This window comes from Protopterus annectens, chromosome 5.part1 (assembly GCF_019279795.1).
Source record: "Protopterus annectens isolate FY-2018-M chromosome 5.part1, PAN1.0, whole genome shotgun sequence".
NCBI classification, from domain to species: domain Eukaryota; kingdom Metazoa; phylum Chordata; order Ceratodontiformes; family Protopteridae; genus Protopterus; species Protopterus annectens.
Window position 1 is genome coordinate 407,495,407 of NC_056736.1, and position 14,767 is coordinate 407,510,173.

The window sequence follows — 14,767 nt, forward strand, 5'->3', positions numbered from 1 at the left end:
TTATTGTTAAGCTAGGAAAAAGTGTTGTTATAGACTGTAATGTGACTTGCTTTTCCCTTTTGAGGAAAAAAAAGTTAACACTAACTTAAATGTAGTATTTTCTATCTGTTGTGTTAAATTACTTTTAGGGGCTGGGTATATGTTTAAAGTGCTTTTCATTGTGTTTATGCTGAAAAATCAATTTTTTTAAAGAAAATGTTTATCGATTTAGCATAATATACAATATATACAGAAAGGAAGAAATTCAGTATCGCATAATGTTACACAATGCTAGAAATACATTGAATTGTCAGAGAAATCTAATACAGTTAACAAATTAATAATCATGGTATTTCAGTAGCATCATTTTAAGGCTATCCCAACAACTAAATGTCTGATTTACAGACCTTATTCTACTCACTTTTTTTTTCAGTTTTACATAGCATTGCTGTTAAATTTAAAAATTGTTTCAACATTGGATCAGAGTTTGTATTCCAAATGTTAAGTTGTCAATCTCACCTTCATTCTTGCTGGATGGGTTCGGAGCCGATCCTCGGCTCCGACTCGGCACTTGCTTTAGCTTGAGAACTCCTTTTACCAGCTCGAGGCAACCCTATATCCCATGATGCAAGGCGGAACTACCTCAGATCTCGTTTGCCGCTTAGCGAAAGAGGTCTCCTTTGCCAGCTGAGGTAAGTAATTTTCTTGTCTAAAGAGAAAAGCTTAGTTAGGGTTTTATTTCCCCCTTGTATCCATTTTTATAGTCTGTAGTGTGTTACAGCCCACCCTATTCCCTTATATTTCAAAACTTTTTATTTCCTTTTATTTCCTTTAGTGTAAAAGTTTAGTTAGGCCTAAACCCCATTGGTTAATCCCTTCCTGTGTGTTGTGTGTTAGGGGATTAATTTTGTGTGTTTGTTGGGGTTTGTGTGTGACTTCCTCCTAGGATTATGTCTAAGGAAGGCAAGGTCTCAGGCTTCAAGAAGTGTGACTCGTGCTGTCAGAAAATGTCTCTGACAGACGGTCACACTTCTTGTGTTTACTGCCTGGGGCCTTTGCACCTGCAGGACTCCTGTGCTTTGTGTCACTCTTTTAGCCAGAGAGTCCTGCAGGAACGGAGGAATAAGCTTATCCTCCGTGGCTTACTTAAGCCAGAAGGTTCTCCCTCTAAAGCAGGGTCTGGGAAACCTTCTAAGCCACTGAAGGCTCAGGCTTCAGTATCCAAGCCTCCTCCGGTGGCTCCGGCTCCGTCGGAGCCGAGATCGTCTCCGGCTGGAACCGATCTATCTACTTCAAAAGTAGTGGGTTCGGCACCGACGGGTTCCGACACCTTGTCTACTGTGGCCTTGTCGGTTCCGGCTGGAGCCGACACCTTATCCAGCATCGGAGCCGAGAAACCTTCGGCTCCATCTGGAATTCAGGGGACTTCGGCTCCGATGACTTCGTCCCGAAAGAGATCTTGGTCCCCTTCGTTGCAGAGTATCTACTCGGCTCCGGGGTCTCCTCTTTTGTCGGAGCGGAGCCATCAGAGCCGATCTTCGAGATCTTCCAGGCTGTCTGACCACGACTTAGAGAGGGTGGTAAGCAGGCTGTTGAAGTCGCAGGCACTGACCCAAATGCTCCATAGCCCGTCTCAACAGACTTCGGCTATTGCCTCACCCCTTGAACTTCCTCCTCCAACTCCACACCAGAGTTCGGAGCCGGATCTTCTCGGGACAGCGACTGTTTCTGCGCCGGAGCCGATACAACCTTCGCTCCGTGCCCCGGCTCCGATCTTCCTTGAGGCCTTCCTTGGAGGGATCCGGACGCCGGGTTTCCTTGTCGGCTCCGAGGGGCTAGTGGCATCGGACCCTTGTCCGACCCCGCCTCCTCTCGGGCTTCGCTTTGGTAAGCTCGGCGCCGACATCGGCCTCGAGCCTTCCCTCTCAGTGGAGCCGGGAATTCCTGTATCCTCGAGCGGGATATTCCGCCTCCCGGGAGGGGAGCCTTTGAGGTGATGAGGAGTGTCCTGGCCTCTGAGCCAGGTCAACGGTCCATCCTCTAGCTCCTCCCTCTTCAGTGCCTGTAGACGCCTCTTGCTCTCAGGCCCAGGGATCCATCGCCCCAGGTTTCCCCATTGGGAATTTCCTCCTCTTCGAAGTTTCTCCTGATCCAGCAGGTGAAACCCTCGGAAGAGGACGTAAGATGAAACACACAGACTCCCGAGTCTACTACATCGGATACCGACTTAGATGAGTCGGAGGGTTCCCACGATCCCCTCTGAGGATGTCTCCTTTTCAGACATCCTTGAGCTCCTCAAACAGAGGGGAATTGGCCATCCATTGATCCCTCCGAGGATGAGTCGGTATACCTGGAGGCTTTGGATCCCACCCTCCACCTCCTGGGTGTCTCCGCCTTCACCCACTTATGCAGGTAGTGTAGTGGCTCGGAAGGCGGCTCCAGATTCTGTGGAACCTGTCCCAGGAGACCATCCATATTTATGACGGCCCCTAAGGACACACAGTTTCTTTCCAACGGCGTCTATTTGGATGCTATCGTGGTGGCGGCCACTAAGAAGGAACTGGCGGATCCTTCAGTACCTGTCCATCCTCCTAACAAGGATTCTAGGACCATGGACAGGTATGGAAAGCAGATGTTTTCTTCAGCGACCTTTGCTATGCGTTCGCTGAACTACCTTTGTCACTTCACCAGGCTTCAAAGAGATATTCTCAAGGAACTGGGTGAAGTGGTCCAGGATCCTTCTGCTGCTGGGGCTCAAGAAAAGATTGCCTCACAGCTAGCAATCCTGAATTCCCTATCCAACTCCTCCATGCGGCTCATATCCTATGCGGCCGATGGAGCGAGCAGGGCCGCAGGCACAGGAGTTGCTCTTAGACGCCAAGCCTGGATGCGGCTTTGTAATTTTATGGACCCCTTTAAGGCCTTCACCAATACCCCTTTGATGGTTTGGCTTTGTTCGACCTCAGGTGAAGGATACCTTGACCAGGTGTGAGCAGGACGGTAAAACTCTTTCTGCCGTTGGAGTCCATTTTCCACTCCTTCTAGACCATATCCCAAGGGTCAGAAGGGGGAAGATGTGGTTCCAAAGCCCAAGGAGCTACACCGACACACGTGGTCAGTTTACCCCCAGAGGCAGAGGTGGTAACAACAATAGACGCCCTAGAGGCAGGGGGGGGTCCTCAGAACCAGGGCAACAGGGAGTCTCTTCCTGAGAAGCCCTTTCAGCATCCCTGAGGTGTTGCCCGACTGTCCACCCTTGGAGGCAGTCGGGGGAAGGATTTCGCTGTACCCAGTAGCCTGGCAATCCCTATCACAAGATATGTGGGTACAGTCAATCATATCCGAGGGTTACAAAATCCCTTCAAAGGTATCCTGCACTCAACTATCCCTTCCAGACATCTCACCCGGTCAAAGGGATTTGGCAGAACAGGAGGATGTTCTTCATCTCACATTGCTGCAGTCCTTACATATGGGTAGTCCGCTGTCCTCGGTCGGCCCGAATACCAAAGTATTAGGCTGACGTCGGTCAAGGCGCTTAAAACTGACATCAGGACGTCAGGGTACAAAAGCGCATGACTGACGTCATATCCTCAGTCTTTTTTGCCGCATGGTCCGATGCAGAAGCAGCGTTGCAAGTGCCGCTCATGCGTTCTGAAATTTTTCGAGTTCGGAGTTTCAGACCGAATCCAAGTTGGCTAAGTACCCCATTGGGGATTATTTTGTTTTTTTCTTGCCTCAGTGTAGTACCGGATGTCAGAAAAAGTGAATAATTGTATTTCTTGTGGGAAACAGATACCGCATAGGGATTATCATTCTTTGTGCATTCCTTGTTTGGGGCCTGAGCACGTAGTCGGGTGTCGCTTTGTGCTAGGTTCAATAAGCGCACTATTGCGAAGGTTAGATTGTGCTAGGCTGGTCTTGAAGCGGTGCAATTATAATATGCCGCCGGATTCTCCGGCGCCCGCTTCCTAAGAAGCGCAAAGACAAAACAGTTAAACCCAGGCAAGATGAGTCGTCCGTTCCGGACGCCGGTTCTTTAGAGGCTTCAGTGGAACCGGTGGGTCCGACGGAGACTTCTTTAGAGTCTCAGGGGGAGACTTATTTTTGCAGGATGTGGCCTCTCTTGAGGCAGGGCAGGCTGAAGGGGCTTCTCAAGTTACTGTACTCCCCTCCCTTACCAGGGTGGTTAGGCCCTCTCCTTCTGTTTCCAAGGCTTCTCCCAGGGGCAGGCCAGGCTTAGCATCTGTTGGTGTCACTCCTAGTTCAGCAGGGTCTGTGCCTAAGAAGCACATGCTTAAAATGGCAGAAGATTTGATTACTCTGATTAGAGGTTCTTGCCCTCCTGATAAGAGGCCTAGGGTGGAGCCAGAGTTGGGAAGTTTTGAACAGGCTTCAGATGTTTCAGAGTCTTCGGCTGAAGACTTGCAGGAGTACTCTCCTTATTCTGATTCTGATGCAGAAGATTCCACTCCTCCTGCTTCTCCTCCAGAGGATTTTTCGTTTTCAGAGACACTTCATTCTATGAGGGAGCATTTTAAGTGGGAAGGTCAAGACTTCTCTGATTCTCGGAAAAGGCTTAGGGAATTTTTGCTTTTACCTCAACATAGGCCCTTAGCTATTCCACCTGTTCTGGATGTTGTGCAGGATGTGTTTTCAGAGGCTTCGCTTAATCCTGATTCTCTGCCTCCTGCACCTGTTAAACCAGATAGGTATTACAGGGTGCCTGAGGCTCATAAATATCTTTATAAGAGTCCTAGGGCGGACCCAGAAACTATTAGTCAGGGACCCAAGGGTGTTAAGGCCTCTGTTGTAAAAAATCCGGTTCCTCTAGATAAAGAGGCCAGAGCTTTGGATAGATGGGGAAAGAAGGTCTATACTTCTTCTACCTTAGCAATGAGGGCTTTGAATTGCCAGTTTCATATGTTGAAATATCAAAACTATCTTCTTTCTCAACTGAAATCTAAGGTGGATGCTCTGGCAGAAGGCATTGAGTGTAAAGAATTACAAGATTTGGTGCATGTCTCTGAGCAGGTTGGTAAGCATTCTTTACAATGTGGTTTTGATGCTGTGCAGGCCTCGTCTAGGGTGGCTGCCACTGGTTCAGTTCTTCGCAGGCACGCCTGGCTGAAGGATCAGAATTTTTCTGAACATGTTAGGACAAGGATTTTGGATGCTCCTTTGCAGTCTGAAGTGTTGTTTGGTCCACCTGTGGAATCAGTCTTGAAGAAAATGGAGGACAAGGCTAAGTCTATGCAGACTGTTAAGGATTTTTTGCAAGTTCAGCCTCCAAAGTTTAGTAGGAATTGGCCTGCTAAGGGGTGGACGTATCCTTCTTATGATTCTCAGTCTAGGGGTAGATCTAGACGTGGTAGGGGCAGAGCTCAGAGTTCCTTCAGACCTAGGACTGGGAGTTCATCTGCACAATATTCGAGTGAGGGTAGGGGCCAGTCCTTTCGTAAACAGGCCCAATTACCTACTTTTTCAGCTGCCAGATCCCTCTTGCCTGGCGGCACCTTTGGGAGGAAGGTTGGCACTTTTCAAGGAAAATTGGATTTTAATTACCCAAGACAAATAGGTACTGGATATCATACACCGAGGTTACAAGTTTTATTTCCATACCTTGCCTCCTTTCAAAGGCATGCCAGACGTTCCTCCTCAGCAAAGACTAGAGGCTCACAACCAAATTTCTCTTCTACTTCAAATAGGAGCTATACAACCGGTCCCTCTGCCAGAAGTGGGCCTAGGATTTTATTCTCACCTGTTTCTAGTACCAAAGAAAGGGGACACATGGAGACCCATTTTGGACTTATCTATCCTCAACACATATCTGGACATTCCCAAGTTCAAAATGTTGACGTTACAGCAGCTTTTACCTCTGCTGGGCAAAGATCACTGGATGGTGACTCTGGATCTCAAGGAGGCTTATCTTCATGTTCCTATCAGGCCCATTTGCAGGAAGTATCTGCGTTTTCGGGCTGGGACTTTTCATTATCAGTTCTCTGCATTGCCCTTTGGCTTATCTACTGCCCAGAGTGTTCACGAAGGTTCTGGCTCCAGTGGTAGCTTTCTTCAGGCTAAGAGGAATACAAATCTATCCTTATTTGGACGATTGCCTGATTCTGGCTCAAGGAAAGGACGAACTTCTTCATCATTTACAGTATGTGATGGCAGTGTTAAGGTGCCTAGGGTATTCTGTGAACGAAATAAAGTCCAGTCTAGTACCCTCTCAGGACATGTGCTTTCTGGGTGTGAGACTGAATACAGCATCCCAGATGGCCTTTTTGACCCCGGACAAACAAAAGAATCTTTCTCTTTATTTCCATCAATTGTCTCGTCAGTCCAGGCTGACTGCAAGGACAGTCCTTCAAGCCTTGGGGTTCATGGCATCTGTATTCTGGTACTTCCCAATGCCAAACTGCATATGAGGAAGCTACAATGGTATCTCAAAAATGTATGGATGCAACACTGCCAAGATATGGACACTGTCATTCAGATAATACCTTGCATTCAAAAGGAATTTTTGTGGTGGGCTCAGGAATGTCACCTAAACAAGGGACTCTCTGTGACCCGACCAGAGGCGAGTCAGATTCTAACGACAGATGCCTCAGACAAAGCTTGGGGAGCTCATCTAAATGGAAAATGGGTACAAGACACGTGGCCTGCCAGACTTCAACATTTACATATCAACTTGAAGGAGATGTTAGCAGTCCAATTTGCATTGATAGCTTTCAAAGAGTTACTTCTTCCAGGGCAGGTGTTGATTCAAACAGACAACACAACTGTCATGTGGTACATCGACAAGCAAGGGGGGACACATTCTTATCCTCTATGCAGACAAGCAATGACTTTGTGGGAGACTGCTCTCAGTTTGCAGCTAAATCTTCAGGCAAGGTTTCTGCCAGGAGCACAGAACTCCTTAGCAGATGTGTTGAGCAGACAAATTATGGATCCCCACGAGTGGAAATTGGATCCTCATGTATTTCAAAAATTGACAGTGTTATGGGGAACTCCAGACATAGATCTGTTCGCTTCTCCACTAAATTACCAGCTGCCAAAGTTTTGCACGAAAAGGTTTCATCCCACAGCTTGGAAAGTGGATGCTCTCTCATTCAGTTGGTGCAATCTTCACGTGTATGCCTTTCCACCACTGCCTCTCCTCCCAAAGGTACTCCTGAAGGTCAGACAGGACAAGCCAACCATGATTTTAATAGCTCCGGATTGGCCTCGACAGCACTGGTACCCATTACTGAGAAGTCTGGTAGGAGCCTCCATGGCCTTTGCCTTGATTCCACACCTGCTGTCTCAGGAGAACAGTCATTTACTCAATGTCAAACTTCACTCTCTACATCTAACAGCCTGGCATATTCTGTTTTAAACCCTGGAGGGTCTCAGCTTCCACAACAAGTTTTGAATGTTATTTTGGAGGCCAGAAGGCCTAGTACCAGGAAAGTTTACGCAGGTAAATGGAGGAGATTTTTAATTTGGAGTACAGCAAAGGACTTTGATGTTTCTAAACCTAACTTAAGTGTTGCTCTTCAATACCTTACTGAGTTATTGGATAAAGGTTTGTCCTTCTCCTCTATAAAGGTTCATGCTGCAGCAATTTCTGCTCATTATGACTGTGACCCACCTTTATTTTCTCATCCTTTGTTTAAGCAATTCCTTAGAGGGGCAAAGAATATAAGACCCCCACGTAAAGCTCCTACTCCTGCTTGGGATCTCAATTTTGTGTTGGAGAAACTCACTCTACAACCTTTTGAGCTTGCAGCGACTGCCGAGTTGAAATATTTATCATGGAAGACTGCTTTTTTGTTGGCCATTACATCTGTAGAAGGGTTTCTGAATTACAGGCCCTTATGGCGGTTGAGCCTTTCTTAATTTTCCTCTTGAATAGGGTCTCTTTGGTACTAACCTTTCCTTTATACGTAAACTGGTTTCTAGTGTCACTTTAAACCAAACTATTCATTTGCCTACCTTTTATGCAAACCCCAAAATAAAGGGGAGAAGATTTTGCACACTTTGGATATACACAGACAGTTGCGATATTATTTGAACAGAACTAAAGGGTTCAGGCAGTCTCAGCAGTTGTTTGTTTCATTTGCTTTGTGTTCTCAGGGCAAACCTGTTTCAAAACAAACTATTTCTAAGTGGATTGGTTTTGTATTGCTTTCTGTTATTCCCATCATGGTAAGGAGATTCCATCTGGGATTAGGCCTCATTCCACTAGGGCTACTGCCACTTCTACAGCTTTTTAAGGGGTGGCTACTAAGATATTTTGGAGGCAGCTACTTGGAGTTCAGTGCATACTTTCTCTAAGCATTACCACCTTCCACTTTACTCTAAATCTAGGGCTGGATTTGCCACTGCAATTTTACAGGGCATTTTGGCAGCTCCTAATGCTTTATAGTTTTGCCATCCTCCCTTACCTCTGCTTTGGGATTCTACCCATATGTAAGGACTGCAGCAATGTGAGATGAAGAACATAGTACAGTTTTGTACCTACCATAAATGTAGATGTTCAAGATCCACATTGCTGCAGTCCAATTTACCCTCCCTCCTTCCCTCTGTAGTTAGAGGTGGTTGTGTGGTTTGGGTTGTAAATATTGTAAATATGGTTAGTGCAGGGGTGGTTGGTTGTTTTTTGCTGTTTTTGGCTTTGCCCTTTCTTTTTAGGGCCTTCTGACATCTGGGGCAAGAAAAGACTGAGGATATGACGTCGGTCATGCGCTTTTGTACCGTGACGTCCTGATGTCAGTTTTAAGCGCCTTGACCGACGTCAGCCTAATACTTTGATATTCGGGCCGACCGAGGACAGCGGACTACCCATATGTAAGGACTGCAGCAATGTGGATCTTCGAACATCTACATTTATGGTAGGTACAAAACTGTACTTTTCAAAGCTCCTAGAAAAAAGAGCCGTCCAGACTGTGCCGGCGTCTACTCGAGATTCTTTTTGGTCCCCAAAAGGACGGGAGATTGGAGACCAATATTAGACCTGAGCAGTCTAAACAGATTTGTCAAGAAGGCAAGATTCCGGATGGTCACGCTTCAGTCCATTCTGCCCTTTCTGGGCAAGGACAACTGGATGTGCTCTATAGACCTTCAGGACACGTACTATCACATAAAGATTCACAGGCGCTCCAGAAGGTTTCTCCGCTGCTAGGGACCAGTCATTACCAATTCAGAGCCCTGCCCTTTGGCCTCACTTCAGCCCCCAGAGTGTTCACCAAATGCATGGCAGTGGTCACAGCTCATCTGAGACGTCAAGGATTCCAGGTGTTTCCTTATTTGGACGACTGGCTCCTCTCCGCCACCACCAGGTGTCCGCTTCTTCAGACCAGAGACTACACTCTACAGCTTTGCAGGAGGTTGGGAATTTCAGTAAATTTCGAAAAATCTTCTCTGCTGCCTTGCCAATCTATCACCTTTATAGGCGCAGAATTAAACACTGTCAAAATGTTAGCCAGACTAACAGATCAAAGAATTCTGGACATCCAAAAATTGCTCGGATTTTATTGCAGAGCAACAAGGTCAAAGCCAGATTTATACTGAACGTTCTAGGCCTTATGGCTGCGGCCATTGTTCTACTACCACTGGCTCGCTTCCACATGCGTCTTCTGCAGTGGATGCTATTCACGCAGTGGTCGTACTACAGTCTTCCGATGAGGCACGAAATCTTAGTCACACAGTCGTGCAGAACTCATCTAAATTGGTGGATATCTTCCCTCTTCTTCATCAGGGCCGACCTTTTGTTTCCTCCTCCAGTTGCCACAGTCACTACGGATGCCTCTCTGATCGTGTGGGGGGCATTATCAGGGCAGGATGGTCCACGGACGGCAACCCATAGAATACAATCTGCACATAAATGTCCTGGAGATGAGAGCGTGCTTTTAACGTTGCAGGCCCTGAACGACTTTCTTCCCACGGGGACTATTGCAGTACAAATGGACAACATGTCCGTGGTCTGGTACATCAACAAGCAGGGCGGGACCAGGTCCTATCCGTTGTGTCGAGAAGCTCTCAGACTTTGGCAATGGGCAATCTCCTCTCATCGGTTTCTGATAGCAACGCACATCCCCGGCAGGTCCAACCTCTTGGCGGACAGGCTGAGCAGATCCATTCTGATGCCTCACGAGTGGTCTCTCAATCAATCTGTAGTGGATCAGATTTTTCTGCAGTGGGGCACTCCTTGTTGCGATCTTTTTGCTACTCCTCAAAACAACAAGTGCCCCGATTATTTCACCCTCTTTCCCCTTCCAGGCCAACCCAAGAGACTCTCTAACCCCGGATTGGCCCCGGGGACTTCTGTACGCTTTTCCTCCTTTTCCCTTGATTCCACAAGTCATTCAAAAAGCCACCGTTTTGAGAGCCAAGTTGATTCTCATTGCCCCTTACTGGCCTCGACAAATTTGGTTTCCGTCTCTGCATCGTCACCTTCTGGTGCAGCCCTGGCATCTGGACCCAGTTCCGGACCTCTTAATCCACCAGTCGGGTCAGCAGCACCGGGCCATTCATTCTCTCAACCTCACTGCTTGGTTGCTCCACTTCCTTCCCTAGCCAGGCTTCCGATGATATCTGACTCCGTCAGAGACATCTTAGTATCTTCCTTGAAGTCGTCCACTAAAACTGTTTATGCTAGCAAGTGGCGACGTTTTTCTATTTGGGCAAATTCCAAGAATATTGATCCCTTTACTGCTCCTGTACATTCTGTTTTAGATTTCCTGGCGGAGGTTTTTCATTCAGGATCCTCGTCATCTACAGTTAAAGTACAACTGGCTGCTATTTCCAAGTATCATGTTGGCTTGCATGACAATAACATTATGTCTCATAGATTATGCAAGGCCTTTCTGAGAGGAGTTTTTCTCCTAAAGCCACCTATAAAGCAACCTCCTCCGCAATGGGATCTAAACTTAATGTTGGCATCCTTGATACTACCTCCCTTCGAACCGTCTGCGTCATGTTCTTTGAAGTTATTGACCTGGAAAACTATATTCTTACTGGCTGTCACTTGAGCAAGAAGGGTCTCAGATTCAAGCTCTCTGCATTCCCCTTATTTGGTTTTTCATAAGGACAGGGTATCATTAAGAACTAATCCTTCCTTTCTCCCCAAAGTTGTGTCTCAAACCAATATTAACCAATCTATAGATCTACCAGTCTTCTTCCCAAACTATTCCGACAGAGCTGAACAGAAGCTTCATTTTTTGGATGTCCATCATCAGCTCAGGTACTATTTGCATAGAACTAAACAATTCAGAAAATCGGACCAATTATTTGTCTCCTATGCAGAAAACAGGATAGGTCTTCCAGTTTCTAAAGTGACCTTATCCAGAAGGTTGACTTCCACCATTTCCCTTGTGTACTCTCTCAGGGGCAAGCAGCTATCTTCTAAACCAAAAGCACACTCAACCAGGAGTCTATCCACTTCTGCAGCTTTTCAGGATAGACTACCCATTGATACTATTTGTGCAGCAGCTACTTGGGCCACGCCTCATACCTTTGTCTCTCATTACAAGTTGGACTTGGCCTCCAGAGATAGGGCCAGTTTTGGTTCCACAGTTCTCAAGAGTCTGTTCCATTGAGCCACCCGGGATACAGGTGCTAGGGACGCGGTCCCATCCAGCAAGAATGAAGGCGAGATTGACAACTTAACATTTAGTAGTTATGTACTACCATAACGCTCCATGTTAGTTGTCTTCTCGCCTTCTTTCTGGCCCCTCCCTCCTACCCCCTGGCCTGGACAGATCTTGAAGAGTTCCTATCAGGTTGTTTTTCCTCCTGAGCCTTCATATGAGGACTCTTTTTATGAACTTGTTTCCTAAATTATGTTAGGTTAGTCCTTAGCAGGGTAGGTTAGCTACCAAACGAGATCTGAGGTAGTTCCGCCTTGCATCATGGGATATAGGGTTGCCTCGAGCTGGTAAAAGGAGTTCTCAAGCTAAAGCAAGTGAAATGAGCCGAGGATCGGCTCCGAACCCATCCAGCAAGAAAGAAGGCGAGAGAAGACAACTAACATGGAACGTTATGGTAGGTACATAACTTCTAATTTTATGTAATATTTTTTCTTAGTTACTACCAGGAGAGTCCAAAACAATTTTTGTTTGACTTTTTCAGATAAAGGATGTGGAACATTCATTAGTGTTATCGATCTAGTTAAAGAACAATTATCAGACCACAACTCTAAAAAAAATACTTATTTCTTCCCATTAAACATTTAGATGTTAAGTGGTCCAATCTCCCCTACATTCTTACTCACTGCTTCGGAGCCGAACATCGGCTCTGACTCGGCCAACTTATATTTTTCTAGCACAAAGTCTCTAATTGGCTGGGCTAACCTGGTATCCCATGTTGCACTGCTCCATAACCCCAGATCTCATTTGCCGCTCGTGGAGCTAGGACGTGGTCTCGCTTGGCTGTGGCTAAGTAGCTTTAAAACTTCTTTTTCTCACTGAAAATTGTCTTTTTTCTTCACAAAAGCTATTTTAATAGCGGTTTACTTGTTATTATCATTGTTTTTGTGGTGTGAGTGTATTGTTTGTGTAGTTTGTCTGAGGAAAGCGTTTGTCCTTGCTTTGGTGTGTGTCATGTTGTCGTGTCAGAATCATTTAACTTGAGATTCTGTCAACTGTTGTTAGCAGTAGTTTCCTGCCTTAACCGTTGTGGCCTAAAGTCCTGTTTCTGTGGTGTTGTGACTGTGGTTTTGCTGTTATGTCTAAGGATCAAAAAGAACACAAACCCTCCGGGTTTAAGAAGTGTTCTAAATGTACCTACAAGATGTCCGTAACAGATGGACATGCTGTTTGTGTATACTGCCTGGGGGCGATACATTTACAAGAGTCCTGTAGCTTTTGTCACACTTTTAGCCCTAGGGTGCTACAGGAGAGAAAAAATAAACTTATACTGAAGGGTCTTCTTAAGCCTTCCTTTGAGGAGTCCTTGGACCCTTCCTCTGGTTCACAGTCTGAAACCAAGACTTCTAAGGCTAAGAAAAGATCTCCGGCTCCATCTGTTTCATCGAAGCCTCTGGAGAAGACTACCAAATTGGACTCTACCTCCTCGGCTCCCTTGTCCTCGGGGCCGCAGGAGATAGCTGTGATTTTTTAATCTGCCTCGGCTCCTATCCTGTTAGAGCCCATTCAGAGACGGTCTCCTAGTGTCAGACAAGGATCTCCAGATAGGAGATCACAGTCATCTTCTCTCTCCTCCAAATCTTCCAGACTCTCTGATTTGGATGTGGATAGGGTGGCCCAGAGGCTCCTGCAGTTGCCGTTTTTGGCAAAATTATTTTCGGCTCCGACCCAGTCGGCTCCAGAGCCAGTCCCGATGAGTGCACCCATGTTTCCTCCTCCGAGCACCTCCTTGTCTTCGGACCCGTTCTGCTCCGGGTGATGTTCTGCCGGCTCCGGTACCTCTTAAGGCTGTATCGGTGCCGACGTCACCTCCTACTATGTCGGCTCCGTCCTCTGGTTTCGGAACCCGGGTTTCCTCTGTTGGACCCAAGGGGGATACTTCGGGACTTTTGTCGGTTCCGAGCCTACCTCTCAGCACTTCGGCTCGGGGAACTGCGGTTCCGATCTTGGCCTCGGAGGTTGGTCAATCCTCGGATTTCGGGGGACCCGCCTTCAAGGCCATGAGGAGCGCACTGGCCAGATCCTCAGTGACATCACCCGGATTGGTCATTCCATCCCCTTCCACTCTGGCAAGAGCCTCTGATGTCCCCCTATCGGTTGACGGCAGAGCCCCAAGGACTGGGATACCCCCATGAGCGGTCCCCAACATTCTGAGGGCCCCTCAGAGTCTGTGCCTGAGGATCCCCCAAGAAAGAAATTGTGTAAGAGAAAGCACATAGACTCCCAGGATGAGTCCTTCACCTCTGATACCGACCTCGAGGAGTCAGAGGGGTCCCCCAGGTCGTCCTCTGATGACGTCTCTTTCTCTGACATCCTGGAGATTGAGGCAGAGCGGTGGCTGGTCGTCCAAAACCTCCTCTGAGGAGGAGACAGTATTCCTCAAGGCCTTTGGGGCTCAACCCTTCGCCTCCTGGGTGTCTCTACCCTTCGATGAGCTCCTGGATTTGATCTGTCGAAGGGCATGGGAGACTCCTGACTCAGTGGAACCTGTACCAAGACACCCTAATAAATTTCTTTCAGCTCCCCCTGGGAAAGAGTTCCTGTCCAAAGGGGTTTCTGTGGATGCCATGGTGGTGGCGGTGGCCACTCAGCAGGATGTAGCCGAGTCTTCTTCCTCCGTCCATCCTCCTAACAAGGAGTCCAGGAGTATGGATCAGTATGGAAGCTGCATTCTCTCTTCAGCGACCTTCACACTTCGGTCTCTGAACTGTCTATGTCACTTTACTCGGCTCCAGAGAGGTGTTCTTAAAGAGTTAGGAGATACTCTAATGGGTAACTTACCTGAAGTGTTAACACAGACTGTTAACGCCCAGTTGTCTACTCTTGGCTCGATTGTCAACTCGTCCATGAGGCTCATATCTTATGCAGCCGAGGGGGTGAGCAGGGCAGCGAGCTCAGGTGTAACACTTAGGAGGCAAGCCTGGATGCGCCTGTGTCATTTCGCGGAGGCCTTCAATTCTTCCTTCACTGACGTCCCCTTTGATGGGTCCTCACTGTTTGGGACCAAAGTGAAAGACACCCTCACCAGATGCGAGCAAGAGGGAAAGACCCTGTCTGCAGTAGGGGTCCGTTTTTCCCTCCCATCTAGGCCTTACCCCAAGGCTCAGAGGGGAGGAAAAATGTGGTTCAAAAAGTCATAGAAGTCTTTCCCTGCCGGTCAA

General features: G+C 47.3%; 1 protein-coding gene across 1 annotated transcript in view; it reads left to right on the plus strand.

The window, feature by feature from the left end:
- The window catches only part of CDKL5 (cyclin dependent kinase like 5), a 1,714,404-nt gene that overhangs the window by 1,273,668 nt on the left and 425,969 nt on the right, over positions 1–14,767 (plus strand). The gene's annotated exons all lie outside the window — the stretch shown is intronic.